Here is a 16530-nt window from a genome sequence, read left to right on the forward strand (position 1 = left end):
GTGATAGATACAGCACATCCGATGCACCGAGACAGCTCTGTGTGCTGTATTGCTACTGTCACCCAGCCTCTCCCTTCAACAGAAGCAGAATGAGCGAGAGATTAGGGCTAGGAGAAATATTGGTGAAGTTTAGTTATTTGTCACAGGCTTCCTCCACAACTACACCCAAATTCCTTGAGGTGAAATGCTGAACCCCGTGCCAGGCTATGCTGAACCCCCTTTAGCCTCAGAAATGGTGGACTTCTAGTGTTTGTCTCTGTGGATTTCACTCCCCCTTTGACAAGTATTTACGTACATTCTTTACTTGAGGGTAATGAGTAAAAATGTATGGAAGATTGTGAGGCCCTCAATAGTGGAAACATGTCACGTAACTTCTTATAATAGACAAAGAGATAATCTGAAGGAAGTTTCACATGAATATTTCGCAAAACTACAAAGGACTGAGCTTTTCTAACAAGTTAGTGCCTCCTCTATGCCACTTTGTCTCTCAAGCAGACAAGAGCCAACCCTTTCTGAACCATTTCATTGCCCTTCCTCCTCTTCGTGCTCATCTCCTATTTTATTTAACTTCCCTCTTTTTCAGTTTTCTGGCTTCAGGTTGTAACTTGTGCTGTATCAACCGAGCTAGCAAATGCAATAATTGCCATTGGAGCACCAAATCAGTTTTATTTGTAATCATTTTGGTGACACTTTTTCTCTATTTGACAGTCCTTGTAAAGGAGAGAGAAAATATAGAACAGAGATTAGAATAGATAATGTTTTTGTCACATTCTGTTAACCAAGTGTTGGCTACTTTGAAGAGCTTCGTGTTTTAATGGGTTCAGAACAGGAATACTGGGACTCCTGCTACCGGCTGAGGCAGGTCAGAAGGGAGCTGGTCAGGATCGAATGCTTTTCCACAGCCCTACTCTTTAACAGTCTGGGCAGGCAAAATCCATATGAGAAGGTAAAAGCAGCAAACTATGAGAAAAGTATGACCAAACTATTAAAAAAAAGAAGGATGCATTATTTCTTTGAAATAACTCTTCACTGTAATGTAATTAAATTGTTAATGCAAAGGCCTGTAGAACTGTGTATCCCGTATGTTTGATTTCTGTCTTAAAGGTCTAAATGATGAGAAAGGAAAATACAGAACTGTACTGGCCTTGGTATTTTACAGTCCCACTGTTTAAGGCTGACTTAAATGTTATCTAGGTAATTTTAAATGTCCTCTTTGAAGAAGGACTTTCTTCTCCTGTTAGAGACAACTGTTGCTGCAGGATCACTGCTAAAGGCATCGTTATGGGTAGTACTAAAATCCTGTAGTGAGGAGTGTGTTAAATCTAGTGAGAATCGGTGGCTACGGAGTGAAAGACCGCTAGGCCCTCTGTCATTGAAGTTCCTAATCCAGGACTTGTCTCTGGATTCCTCTCTCTTTCTGCCTATTCAGAGTACTTAGAAATCTGTTACTACTTCTTTCCTTTTTTCTTCTTACGGTTCAGGTCCCTATCTTTTAATTTCTTACTCAGAAGAACTTTCTAGATGCAGCAGCACTTTACCTGAGCTCTTCCTCTCCGTGCAAAACCCACTATTAAGGTCATCTGGTCATTATGCCCATCTCTGAATCCCTCCACCACAGTGAAGCTTTCAGCGCCCGTGTTGAGAGTCCCGTGAACCCTGCCAGGCCCCTTTTTACCTGCTGTTGTCTCGTTTCACCTCCAGGCGCTTTCCCCCTTCGTTCTCCTCTTCATCTGTTTGTCACCTTCTCCTGTACAGAGCGCAGCTCCTTCTTGCCCATTCTTTATACACGGAATATTTTTTTCCTGATCTTATGTGAAAAGTCCTATCCCCTTCTGCACTTGTGTTCCCCATGAAGATCCCGTCTTCCTTTGATGACCAGAGAAAAGAGAAGAAATATTGCTTTAATATAACCCGATTACCAAATATAGTCAGCCACCCAACCATCCCAACCACTCTTTGTATACATTGCCTCTTTCTTTCTAATGCTTCCATGTCTTTCTGCTGTAATGATCTGGAAGAAGGAACTGTTTGCTTGTCTCTTTGGGAAGTGCCCAGAGACTGCTGCTGTGCGCTACCAGGAGTCAGCCAAATTGAGGGTATGTTTTAGCTCAGTCGAGCTGACGTTTCCTTGTAGAGTCTGTCATTTAGTAGGGGGGAACTGACCTGTTATTTCGTTCTTGTCCTTCTACTCTAGCTACCACCCTTGCCTGACACGGAATCTGATTTGCTGCTTGTAGAGGGATAGCAGAAACCATCCTGTCTAAATCAGCCTGATATTATGAAGCTCGTTGTTTAGTATTTACCTGCCTTACTTCCATACCATTTTCACCTGGCTCCTGAAAGGAGTATGTCATTATGCCTAAGGAGCAGGGGTGCTTTGTAGCCATGGATGAAATTAGTTCATGTTTTTAAAATCATGTGTATGTTTAATATAGGAGCAAGTTGGAATATTTGGCAGAAGAAAGGAAGTCCCTATAAATGGAACAAGCTGTGGTTTCTCAAAAGAGTTGTTAAGTGGAAGAGAGGCTTTAGAAATTGGCTGAACATACTTTAAGGATGTATCTTGCCTTTATTAGTACTTTTGGAAGTATTTTTACCACTCTGCTCAACACCTGTTCTGTTGATTTTTCACTGTTTGTTCCAGTGAAGAGGGGTTGTTCGCTGTGTGTGGAAGCTTGCTTTTAATCTCAATGCAGAAGAGTGTAAGAATATAGTTAAACTTAAAGAACTAGAATTAAAAAGATTTTTAATGATAAAATTATTTAAATGTTCCTCTGTGCAATTGAGTTTCTATATTGCCATCCAATGAAATTACAGTACTGCCTAAAACCATTAAAATTGCATGCAAAAAAATATTTGTACACAAGGTGGTGATGTTACCAACCAGCTTTTTATTAACAACCCACAATAAATAACAACATATTGTTTTCTCTCTGAGATTTCTTATGCTAACTTTGGATATTCGTATAAAGATCTATCTTAAATATCAGCAAGAAAACGGTGAATTGGTCCTCCTAATATTCACAGGTATCAATGAAAAAGATCTGTGAAGCTTAAAATGTCTTCATATCTTTCAGGGCGTCTCATTTTCTTATGGCATAATTGCACCATGAGAGTCATAGAACACTTCAAATACAATGATGGTGAGAGCAACATGTATCAAAAAAGGTAGGTAACGCAACCTTTTATTAAAGTTATCTTTCATATTTAAAATATTTCGTGTTCTATAACTAACTGCTTTAAAAATAGCAGCAGTTAAGATTGGCTGGGAAGAAAGGAAAGTCTCTCTTTTTAAACTGACATAGAACAAGTATAGAGCTAAAAAACCCAAGGAAAGGGGTAATAAATAATGACAACAGATGTTTGTAAACCTTTTGCTCCTATGTTCACTGTTTCCATGTGTTTTCTTGTCTTGATGTGCTGTCAGCCTCCTCTCACCTGGGACTAGTGATATCTTATCAAAGCCTAAGCAGTTCCTCTTCACAACAGGCAGATAATAGTGCCTTTCAATTTATCATACTAGAAGTCTAAAAGAACCATGGGAACGATTGGTCAGGTGACAGTTTGATGGACAGCTTGACAGCCCTTAAAGCATCATGGGAAATGGTTGTCACCTGATTTTTCAGAGCAACTGGGGAGATAACCTTCAGCATGACAGGAAAAACAAAAATCTGAATATTTGTGTAGGGTTTGCTAACAGCCGTAGTGCTCACTTAAGTGATAATGCGGATGAATTTTCATTACTTGAAATGGAGTTATCTGATCTGGGATCTGCTCAGGCTGTAAATGCTTTAGCTGCCTTTCAACACTTTTACTAAATGTACAAATCTACAAACAGAAGTAATGTAAGGAGTTTAGAAAAATTATTTATTTTTTATTTTGCCAAACTGTCCACACAACAGCATGTATATTGTTTGCTGAATGAAATCAGAAACGCCAAATGGCTTAAAAAAAAATGCTTCTTGTTTTGTACATTGTTGTTCTGACCACCCAAAAATAAGTACTTAGTCACTGTGAAATGAGTCTGTCCTCTTGGTGCTATTTTTAGTGCAAACCAGACAGATGTTTGCATCTGAAATGACCCTCACAATGGCCCCTGCTGTGGATTCCTGCTGAGATTAACAAACAGGTCAAATATTGACCTGACATGGAGAATATCCTACTCTTAGGTCAAGACTGAGGCCTTTGAAAAGAAAGTGTATAAATGCTGGAATTGATGCCACCCTGGTTTTACATCTGTGGATAGATGCAAGATGCTGTTTTCTAGGTAAGGTAGTGCTGGTACTCCTTGCGAACACTGAAAATAAAAAAATCTTGAAAAATAAGATCATAACTGTATCTTTTGAAGGAGAAACCTCATGGCAAAAGTGGTTAAGCATTTGTTTTTGTCTCCAAAACCTGGATGTATGTTGTATCTGTGTTGTATGAAGTGAACGTAGAGGTTTCGCTCTTGTACTCCAGGGAGGACGGGAAGTTGACGTGATGGGTGGATTCCACTTGGAAAAAGCCTATAATGGGACTTGACAGCTCATTACAATCAGGAGGAGATGCTTTGGCAGCCATTACTATATATTATTTTAAAACTATAGGGTTCGTTTGAGCAAGTTATGGAAGTTCCTCAGTTTCATTTTTTTAAGGGTATTTTACTTCACGTCACAGACTTTTTCTGTCCGATTCTTTCCCTATCAATCTAACCAAGGTGCCATTCCTCCAGTCTTCTCTTTGTGTTAATGACGTTCACACCAATTTCAACCATGTTTGCAGTCTTCTACTCCTGTAGAAGTCTGCAGTCTTCTACCTTCTGTAGGCAAGTCTTTTGTTTCAAGGTCCTGAACAATTGAGCTGCTCTTACATCTCTCTTTGCTTTTTCTTTTCTGTTCCCTCATCTCCATTTTCTCTGTTGTACAAAAAATGGCCAATACAGCTCCCTCTGATTGCAGAACCTTGTTCTATGCAACTTTCAGCTAGTATCCTGCCATCTTTCTGTTTCATAGTCCCTCTTTAAAAACATGCTTGAACACTTTTTCTAGTGAAGTTTATAAATTTCTCCCTTGAAGTTTGAATAACACTATGCTGTTATTCACCATCTCTCCCCTGGTGAGGGAGAGATCATATAGACACATATTTACAGTCACTGACTGACACAGAATAACAAGTAAATTAAGTAAATAAGAGATTTTGCAGCATTACATAATAACAAGTAAATTAAGTAAATAAGAGATTTTGCAGCATTACATATATATTCCCTCCTTCTTTTCTTTCTAGAGAGCAAATTTTAAGATACTGTAAGGTTTTAACAGGCTCCAGACACTGTAGAAATTCTGCCATTAGAAATTTTGAAAATTATTCAGAGCACATTTAGTATTTTAATGTTATGTAGGTCTATTTTTAAGTAAATCACAAGTAAACAGATTTTGTCTGGATAATTTAAGATACTTCCTATCATAACTTTTAACTGTAGCATTTTTTTTCCAGTAAAATTGATATATTTTATAATCTGAAGCCAGCTTATTACTGGGATCACAGTTTGAAATAATAGCTTAGGGTGCGATTGTGTGCAAGCACGCATACATATGTCTACAGACACATCCTATTCAACACAGAATATCAGAATAGCAAGGTACAAGATAAGTGCGTGCTGGTTGTGCCTGTGGATGGCCACAGTACTCAATGATATACTGCCTTTGGGCAGGCCATGGCAGATGGTGTGTTTGGATGTGGGTTTTTGCAGATGAAGGTAGAGAAATCTCTCTTTAGGCTTTCACAGCTTGCCGTGTAAACACTATTGTTCTGATCAGCTCTGATTTATATCCAGGCCTATGGTAAGATAAAAAAGGGCCCTTACCCTTCTGTCACAAACTACTCTTTGTTGAAGTTACTTTTGTCAAATACCTCGTAGTCCGACTCATCTTTCTCAGTACTGTGTTTAGTTTCAGAGCTCAGTACCGTTTTACTTAAAATTTACATTAATGGCCAAGTTAGTATCTTCTGAGTAAGAAGTATTTACTTCAGATTTACTATTTAAAATATATTTGTTTTCACTTTTGCATACAGAAAGAATCATCTAAGGTGGGGTTTTCTATTTTGCTTTTTTAAAAACATAGCAAACTCACCTGCTGTAAATGTGTTTAACAAAGTACCTCTAAGTGCATCTGCAGCTTCTACAGAACTCAAGTTGCAACTGAAGGTTTTTCCCTCTGCATTTTTGCAGACAAACAATGTGGTTGTCAGAGAACCTAATCAGTATTTGAGCTGACAAACAACCAAACAAAAAGGTATTTAGCAAGGCCTCTGATTTCCCTAATGACAGAAAATACCCATCAAGGAAACTCAGTAACAGCTGCTCCATTGTGTTAAAGATTTGAAGATGTCTTCTCTTTAAAAAGTTGGGGGGGGGGGGTATTTACTTTTTTAGAGAATACGTAAAGAAGCATTTTGATTTCTTTTTGGTATGGGAAGAGGAAGAGAGAAATCAGCTGATTAGTCAAGTTAGTGCTGCTTTCTGTGACTGAACACATCAGGTTTTTCTACTTCAAAACCATGTCGTGTGTGGAAATTGTGATCAGATAACAGAAATGGCTTTGCTAATAAGCTCATAACTGTATGTTATGTCCCATCTAGAAAAAGTGGGTACTCTAATGTGCTCCTTGCAGGAAAGAGGAGGAGAGCTTCCTAAGGGAAGAGTCTGTAAGTGTTAGAACCCACATATGGTTATAGATGAGAGGTTTTCTTCTATACTTTTAACTTGCATCCTCTTTGAATATTAATTATTTTATTGCTGTTGCTTTATAATTTATCTTTATAACATCGACTGCCAAAATCATGAGATTTCTAGGTAATTCTAATAAAGTATATATGATATTTGCATTCATGATTGGGTGAACATGGAGATCTGTTTTTTCCTTGAGGTGGAAAATTGATCTTGTGTTAATGAACTCAGATACTGAGCTCAAATGGAATCAATATTTGCTCATAACTGGTTACAAAACTCTGAGGGTAGCTGGTAAAGGAAGTTGGTAATAAAAAGATGAAGACTGGAATCACAAACTGGTAAGGAGAAAGAGTAGAGAGAGTGGATGAATTTTAAGACCAGAGTGAATGACTTGAACAAGAGAAGAAATGCCGGAGAAGCCAAAAATAATCAATAAATCTGAGGCGGGGAAACAAGAAGTGGCCAAGGAGAATGAAACAGCAGATTTAGAATGGCTTATGTGTAGAACAGCTGCGTTGGAAGTAATAAGAACATAAGGTCCCCAGCCAAATGTGAACGTTTGGTTCCACTTTGCTTTTTAGACAGGGAAGTGGGTTGTTTGATCTGATATTTTGTAGAAAGGTAGAAGAAAGAGGAATAATGAAAATCGAAAGGAAAGTCGTAAATGTGGGAAGAGCAGAGCTGGAAAGCAAATGAGAGAGAAAAGAGAAACAGAAAATTAAAAGTAGGAGAGATTAAGACACTTGAGATATAATATTAGAAAACTGAAGGAGTTTTCTACCCTTACTGTAACGTCAGATCACTTTCCAAAAGTATATTAAGCAATGGGACAACTATTCTTGTTTCACTCTCTCTCTTTTCCCCATCACAGGGGAACAGAATATGCAGAGTTTCAATTTTGGTAACAACTTTTTTTTATGTTCATGTCTATTAGAGAAGGGAATTTTGAGGATGTGTGCCTAGCAGCAGAAGTAAAAAGCTAGTCACACTGAGAAATGATTCAGGATTGTTCTTAGTTCTTATAGAAGTTTGTTTGACTTTTAACTCAGCACCGCCTACTAGCAAGCTCCAGTTTGTGCACAGGTGTGTTTTAGAGGCTGGACTGGAGCAGAAGAGCTTCTCTGCCGTAGCCTTCATTCTGGGATTTCAAGCAGTCTTCTAGTTATACTGACTTCACCTCCATTAGTATTGTGGAGACAGGGGCAGAGACTTAATTTAGATTTATAGCCCATAGAAAATGAGCATAGAGAACATGGTAAGGAATGTTAGTGAAATCTTGTGTTGATAAGAAAATACACTGAAACTGTTCATATACTACCGGGAGTTTTCTGAAGACTGATGACTTTGTGATTAGTATATTGCTTTGATTTAACCCAGAGGGGAGTGGCTGAGATACAAATAATTGAAACTATTGCTGTTTAGTTGTGAAGGAGAGCCTTTCGGTACACTGGAGACAGTGAAGACTTTTTTTTCTGAAACCTGTTGTGGAAAATGTTGGCATCATCAGCCTCACACTGATGGACAATATGCTCTACCTGAAGAAACTGTCAATCTGCTTCCTACTGCACAACAGCGTGTTTGCTTGGTTGAGTTTTAGCTCAGTATTCTTCATCCCCGAACAGATCTCATCTAATGCTGGAGTTATTTTGATGGGGGCAGCATGGTAACATAAATAGAAAAAAGGATAGATCACTGTGTCATCCGCATATTTCTGACGTTAAATTTATGCCTCTCTCAAGCTGACAGCTTTATATTATGTTCAAAAGAATCGGAGGCTTCTGAGAAGCCTGGGAGAATGATGTCTCCAGAGGCAGCGGGAGTTTACCCATGAAATGAAAGACTGATGGGGGTTTCTACGTTACACCAGGGTGTAACATGTAGCAATTTTCAGATTGTGAAATTTCTAATGCTTTGGCAGAGTTAGTTAGGCTAATATATGACTGGTAGCTAGTTGTATTCCGAACTTGCTCTGGAATGAGAGGTTTGATGCTTGGTTGCAGCCAGGATGTCGTCAGCGTTGTTTGCATTTGTGAATGTGGATGAGATAGAGGAGAGCGTTTCACCAAATGAGGCACTTGACCACTTAGGCGTAAGTGATGATGGCTGCTCATAATACTTTCACCAGTCAAGAAGAGCATAAGTAGGATTCATGTATCTTGGATGTATATTATTTTGAATATTTGGCACTTTGTGAATGTATTGAGCTTTAGAAAGAAGAATAGAGGCAGCATTTGTTTGCTGACATAGGACGCATCTGCACAAGAGGAGCTTTGTGAATGTACGTACCTACCTGTTCTCTTTTGAAGTACGTTGCTGCTGCTTTTCAGTGTTTGGTGTGTTGCTGGTGACCTGTAGGCACTTAACTCTACGATGAAGCATTGTCTCCCACAGATAGCTCTGAAGGATCTGGATTCATAATTTTAGTAGTGGCTGATCTATGAAACAATAAGGCTTAGGCATGTCAAAGTAGATGATTTCCTCACTGTTTCAGTCTTTGTTTCCTACTCTTGCTGCTGATGTTCCTGCTTCACTCTTCCTCTGGCATATGTTAGGAGAAAATCATGTGTATATATATAAATATATGTATATACATGTGTGTGTGTATATATATATGGATGGATACATCCTCCAACATATTTATATAAAAATCTTAAGGATTTATTGTAGGAGTCCTCAGGGCAGGACTGAGTTTCACAGATCTGCTTGGGCAATAGGAAATTTGTGGAGTGATCTTCATGAGGTGATCATTTCCCTAAAACTTTGGCTGCGTTGTCAAGTCTTGTTTGTTGACATTTAATCAGGAAATTAGGGTCAAAGTTTAAGTGAACCTATAGGTTAACCCAGATCTGATTCCTAAAATCTGAGGAAGCTGAGTAAAGAAATGCATTTTGTGAGTTTTGCAGCTTCTGTGTTATCAACAACCCATCAGTAACAAAGTGAGAGTTCATTTATGAACTCATTATTGTACCCTGAAGTGGACATATATTATATATTAACTTATGCCTAGAATGCTGCATGAATTTTAATTTGTCTAAATTGAGACACCTTTTTTGGATTTGATATTTGAAGAGAGGATTAATTCCCTGCCATCTGTTATCTTATCTCGCATTGGTTAACGATAGCCCAGCAGTTTGGGGAAATGAAATGAGCAGGCACAGGGGTCACCGTCATTATCTGGATCATTTTATGTGATGCAGATGAAGTCAGGTACCTCACCACAGCTAATACCACGCATGGTTCATTTAGTGGTGGCTCTCACATTGATCAGTTTTAGTTTTGTTCAGAAGGTTCACGTTGGCTTCTTCAAGGCTGCGTCTTAGGTCACGTGTAAGGAGTAGACGGTATGTCTGGTACCTGGTTTCTTTTGCCTCTTTTTTGTTCCCTAGGCAGCTCTTGCTGATTTGGATTTTGATAGGGAAATGGGCATATTGCACCAGGGATGTTCTGAAGGGCAGAAAGGTTACCCAGGTAGCCAGATACTGGTACGAGCAGCAGCGGTGTAACCTCGTTGGAGCTATAACTGCAATTGATAGGGAGGAAAGGTGATTTATTCTTGAAGCAGTGGTGGGAGTGCTAGAAGCACAGCAAAATAGAGATGACAAAAAAAGTGATGTTAAATATATGGAATTCAGAAAGTGACAGTTACTGTGCAAATTTTGACTGTGATTCTGCAAACGCTTCAGTGACCCAGCTACATTTTCTTGTTTATATTCCATTTAATTTCATATTTTGGAGGCCTTACTCACTTACCTAGCCTCTAATACTTACTATCAGATTTTTTTTTCTTGACAAAAAAAGGTAAGATCTTGATTTTTGCTTCATTCTGCCTGTCTTTCACCACCTTGGCAATGTAAAGGAACCCCAGAGTCCATGCAAAGCACTGACAGAGTATGATAAATATGTACTTCACCAGAAATGAAAATTAGGTTGCGACAACTTTTTAGCACAGGCAGAAACTTTCTAAACTTTTTGCTGTTACTATTTTGCACGTGAAGAGGAATTTTTACTGTCAGATAAAATCACTTTTCAGACATTAATTAATACTCTAATGCTTTGCAAGGTAGAAATCTCTGCTTACCAAAGGTGGGAGCTGAAGAATGAAGTGACTTAATCAGTGCTCTATAGTGAGTCTTCAGCAGTACTTGGACTCACATATAGGAACCCTGCTTTCCAGTTTCATCTGGTTAATATCTTCCTTTTCATACTAACTGTAGCTACATCAGTTTCCCTGGCATTATCCCAGACTTGCATCTATTTTTCAAGGATCAATTCTAGTTGCGGATGTGTCAAAAATATGTTCACATTTTAATAGTTTTCACTGCAAATGGCCCGTGCAAGTATTTTAATGTTCTCTTCCCTTGACTAAATAGTTTAAGGCTACACCAAATTTATTATTATTATTATTATTATTTTGCTAGTACAGTATATTGCATATTTGATAGTAAGCAGTTTCACATCTGTGGCTGAATGATAGAAGCTAAAGCTGATATGGATTTTCTATTTTCCATCACTCCGTATCATTTGTAAACTCTTTAGTTCTGTAAAAGATCTGCTTTAAATAAATAAATGTATCCTGACTAATCCTCTTTGAATAAGTGGAAAGCATTTAATCCCATGATTCTGTAAATCCAGGGTAGCTGTCAAATTGTGTGTTCATTTTTCTGTATTATCTAAATCGGTTTGTATCAGATCTTTCATTGACAACAACAGTTTGTTATTTGGATTAAACACCTCTCCTGCTCCATAACCTTTCATTTAAGAGTCATTTGCATCCCTTTTTTTTTGGCTGCTACTTCAATCATCTGTATTTTAACAGTTCTTTAGGAATACTTGCTGCTAAATATTCACTCTGCATTTAATTTTTTTTTTCAAACTGCTAACACTTCTTCAAGATCTGGAATTCAAACTATTTTTGTTTGTGTCACCAAGAGGCTGAATTCATTTATCAGTTTTCAATTTAAGAAAATAAAAATAGATGATTCATGAACTTCATTTCAAAATTTTTAAAAGTGGTTCATTAATTGAACAGCAGCTGGGGGGAAAAACTAATCAGCTCATTTCAACTGGAATAGCTCATTATCATTTTGTCTGATGAAATCTTTGGAGTCTGGTTTAATGGGAAATGGGTCCTTCATACAGTTGCCCCCTCAAATGCCTGGAAAAAAGGTCAATTGCCCCCATACGGTAATTAAAACTCATATTAGAAGACGTATTTCCATTTTTAAATTGCTAGATATGGAAGGCCTCTTGCTGTCTTTTGACGTGAAGGAAACGTTTAGGTTTTTTCAGTTCTTCAAAATAGTTTTTCATGGATCAGACTGAGGAATACTGATTTCTAAAACCAGAGCCAATGTGAGATATCTTACACAAGAAGATGAAACGCTTCTTTCCACTAGTAGATCTCTTCATCTTGGCCACTGGGATGTAGAGAATTGCATCTCCATTTTAGCTTCCGGTACCCAGAGCTGGACGGGACTTTAGTCTGGGAATCAAGGAGGTTATAGAGATGGTGCCTATAATGCAGTGCCACATGTTGTCTCCTGAACCTTGCAGGCTTCATACTGTCACTGTAGGGCAGATGTTATTTTAACAAATGTCTTCCAAGAAAATAATATAGACTCATAAGTGAGAGCAAAAGATGGAGCATTGAGATTCCTGGATTCTCCTCTCTGCTGTTGTGTGACCTCGCACAAGCCTCTTTTGCCTCATTTTGAGGCTGTTGAAATAAATCTTTCCTACAGCTAGTGCTACATTAAGTTTAGGTTCATTACTCTTTGGAAAGTGCTTTGAACTGTAATATGAGACCTATGAGAGATGTGTATAATGGTAGTGGTCATTTGAGTACTGGGTTTGTAATGGTTTTGTCAATGATCAGCATTGCAGTAGAGTAACAAAAATGTGACACTTTTTAAAAGTAAGCTCTAACTGTTCTTTAATGTTAAAATATCCAAATATAGGGGATTTTATTTCTATTATTTGAAGAAAAATCTTATTTTTCATCTGTAGCTTTTGACATTCAATAATAGTGTAATTATAATACAAAAGCCCCTTTTTTGCCTATTTCATTATTTTGGAGACTAAATATGTCTAAAACAAAGTATAGGAAATTGAATGTAAGTTTTTTCAAGTCTGCTATGTATCTACGCAACTTTTCTCCTGCAAAATGTGCACACCAACAAAACATACATAATTAACGTCATGGATAACTAGGAAAAATTAAAAACAAACCAGACACAGTACTTAACTAAGTAGCTATTTGTAGGAATTAAAATTGTTGTACATCTGTTGTAAAGTAATTCATGAAAGATGTTCAGCAGGTTCCGCACTTGAAAAACACAATAATGAAAAGTAAATGCTTCTCTGATCTTCCACACCAGCCCACGCTTTTGAAAGAGGAGAGTAAGACTGACTGCGAAGTTACTCTAGTTAAGATTGTTTAACTCCAGCTAGGATATCAAAATATTTTTCTAAACTTTTTTTCACAATCTTCAAAAAGAAAATCTTTATTTAGATTAAAAAACTTTTTTTGGTGAACGATTTTTTTTTTTTTTTTTTTGCCTTTTAAATCAATAGAGTTCAGTAGATCTTCTAGTTTCTCTCTGCCACCATGAGGGCTAAAGTTTACTTTTGTAGGACAAGTTGCTACCCTAATCTTATGCAAGAGCTGAAACATTTGGCAGTATTTGGTTCACTTCCGAAATGCATGCTAAAACTCTGAGATGTGGCAGTAGCCTGATTAAATCAAAATCTTTGGTGAAAGTTGCTGGATTTCCATCCATTTTCTCAGTACCTGGGGGGAAAATCGGGGCTCTTCAGTCTCCTCCGGGAAGTCTCACGCGGGACGAATGAGACTGTTGGTTCTGTGCAAATAACCAATGTTCACTCAGCCCCCAGCTAAGCAGTGCCTATTACTTACACATCGGATACCATCTTATGTGTAGTAAATATGGGATGAAGAGTAATTACGAAGCACAGAGTTTGGAAACTATTTAAGTCTGCCTCCTTATGTATGTATATAATATACTTCCCTAATGTGTATTGCAGTCTCTTCTACTGCTGATCCAGACTTACTGGACTTTTCAGGCATTTTCACTGATATTTTAGTAATGATTGATCTGCCGTGGTTTTGTAAATATGTATTCTTGTCCCACAAATAGGTATCCTTGAGCTTTATGTGCTCACTAAAGGAGAAAGCTGTTATTTAACAGTTTATTTAACGTGGGAAGATGAACTCAGGGATATTGCACAATAAGTCATTAAATTTATAGTACATTGCTCTCAAAAATAAATTGTTGGTTATCCTATGAATTTAAGTAATTTGTTGCCATTGATATACAATTTCGTTGTTGCACTGCTTTGCAGTGAAGTACCTTTTCCACCTTCTTCTATAAACTATGTAATTTGATTCTGCCCTTGTATCAGCAGCTCCAGAGTTATGTCTGTTTTACTTTAATTGTGCTCCTTGAAAGACAGCTTGGTGCTTTGAGCTTTTTCTAATACTGCATTTTGCACAAAAGTTGGTGATATGAAAAACAATCTTGAAACGAATAGAAAATCTGTAAACAGAGATTTTCAGTGTCTGTCTTAGTGTAATAGTTTCGGGAGCTTAGCTCGAACTTAGGTCTCTCCTTATAATTACTTTAATCACGGATAATTCCTGGCTGGGAGAGCCATAGTAGAATCAGTTTCATACAAGTGATGCAAGGGAGTTTTATGGGCATGACTACCAAACAGTTAAAACATTATATTTCAAGCCCCTTAAGAGATAATCTTATCCCATGCCCCTACTGGTGCAAGTAAAAGCCCTCAGTGTTGATCTCCTTTGCATGCAGGCATATGACTCACCTGGTTCATTTTTTATTGCAGATTCAGTGAAAATTAAAAGCTGTATTCAAATACTGTGCTTTTTCCTATGCACTGCATTACTTAAATATAACTTTTTCAGGACTGGGGAATGTATTTAATGCAGGAATAATACATTTTCTATTATTGCCATGGAAGCCCACAGGGACACATTGGTAATGGTCACACGAAAAACTGAAGTGGCTTAAAATATTCTGCTTATTTATTCAGTATGTATGAATTCTGTAAAGGCAACTGCAGGTTTCTCTGCAGAGCATTTATTTTTGCTACCCACAGTTTAATACATCTTTAAAAAAAAAAAAAAAATGCATGCCAAATTTTCAGTGTAAGTACCTGTAATGGCTGTTTGTAAACAGTGCAACCTCTTCCGTCTCAAATGCCATCTTGAAATTACTTTACTCCTGGGCATCTCTCTATATCAAATAATGGAAGTATTCATTTACGTACCACTAAGGTGACAGACGCCTGAAGAGAAGCATCTAAGGAAATGATGCAAGAAATGGCCCCCTAGTCTGTGTTTTCATGGGATTTCAGAGCACTATAGAAACAGACTTTTGTATTTTTTTAAATGTCTGTGATGCTGAAGTTTCGTTTCCAAGCGCCTGTGCTTTTCGGTAGGCCAGTGTTAGCGTGGCGTTGCTTAGGGGCGTCGGAGGAGGTGGCGTGGGTTTGGACACCGCTGGTCGGCTCCTGCAGCGCGCTCACCGAGCCCCCCGTGGTCCCTGCCGGGTGGTACTGGAGTCACGCTGTCCCCCTGCGTATGATACACCTATAGAGTGTGGATCTATGGAGTAAAAATAGCAGCAGCAAATGGGTGGTAGTAACTGGGATGATGCAGTGCGATGACTTGAGCAGGTGCTCCGTCAAATAAAATTTTTCTGGAAAACAGTGGCAGTTTTGTTTCGAAGAAGATGTTCACGATAGGACCCTGGGCATAAGTTATATGCGTATTTTTTGTTTGTTTGCTTGCCTTGGTGGGGATTTATATGAATGATAACTTTCTCCTCCTCTTCTAAAGGCTTGACGTCTCCTGATAGCTTCTTTTTAATTTGTCATTCTCTCACTCCTCTTACCTTGAACACCGCTGCTAATGGCTCAGTGGTCAGCGTTTGCTGTGCGGTCGTTAGGGAGTGAGGGACATTGCTGCTCCCGGCAGTGGAGGACACCGCTGGGACCCCCCCCTGCCCTCTGCCAGGCACGCGCCAGGCTCCTGGTGGACTTCCCTAAGGGAGCAATGCAAAATATATAGGATTTCCTGGCTGCAAAAGGCACAACACCCAGCTGCCATGCGCTCCTGGTCTAAGTGGTTGGTTATGAATTTTAAGGATGCTTACGTGCCCAAAACACTGTCCATATTTGTGTGTGTGTTTTTATCTATAGCCTTTGGTGACCAACTCAGTACCGTAACTGATCTCATGGTAAAATGCGTATTTTGGACTGAATTGACACCTTTGTGAATATGTTGTATTTATGATAGACAGGCAAGGGTTATTCACTAGATCAGCTCCTGGTAGCTTCACCAAGTGCTCAGTTGAATTAAGCTCTCTGTCATCCTTGTCATTTTGCTTTCCCATGCTAAATTAGAAATCATGCTTTCTTGATTAAGATTTTTAAGATCCAAGCCTTAGATTTTTTTATAAATGAAATTTTTCCAAAGAGGAGGAGGAATGGAAACGTCTTTTTTAAATAAAATTTCAGTGGGCATAATTATGATGATGAATGTCCTACATTCTCTTTGAGAATTTGAAAGTGAAACAGACTGCAAGTAAAAGAAAAAGTTACAATTTATAATCGTTATTGAGTCGGGGGGGGAGAAAAGGGCTGAGATTTAGAGAAAAATTATTTCAATGTTAACCAGGTACAATATTCATGAAAGAAAAAACCCTCATGCTATTAGGTTGAGTTGGGAGTTTAATTCTGCTGGGTATTTCCATGTATTTTTCTTGCGATGTACC

At 38.2% G+C, this 16530-nt stretch overlaps 1 long non-coding RNA gene across 2 annotated transcripts in view; it reads left to right on the forward strand.

Moving 5' to 3' along the window:
* Positions 1-16530, forward strand: part of LOC112980169 (uncharacterized) — a 296130-nt gene that overhangs the window by 192189 nt on the left and 87411 nt on the right. For both annotated transcript variants that reach the window (XR_010390460.1, XR_010390461.1), the window contains one exon: positions 3078-3168. This is a non-coding gene — a long non-coding RNA (uncharacterized LOC112980169). The remainder of the gene's footprint in view (positions 1-3077; positions 3169-16530) is intronic.

Source organism: Dromaius novaehollandiae, chromosome 9, assembly GCF_036370855.1.
Source record: "Dromaius novaehollandiae isolate bDroNov1 chromosome 9, bDroNov1.hap1, whole genome shotgun sequence".
Lineage (NCBI taxonomy): Eukaryota > Metazoa > Chordata > Aves > Casuariiformes > Dromaiidae > Dromaius > Dromaius novaehollandiae.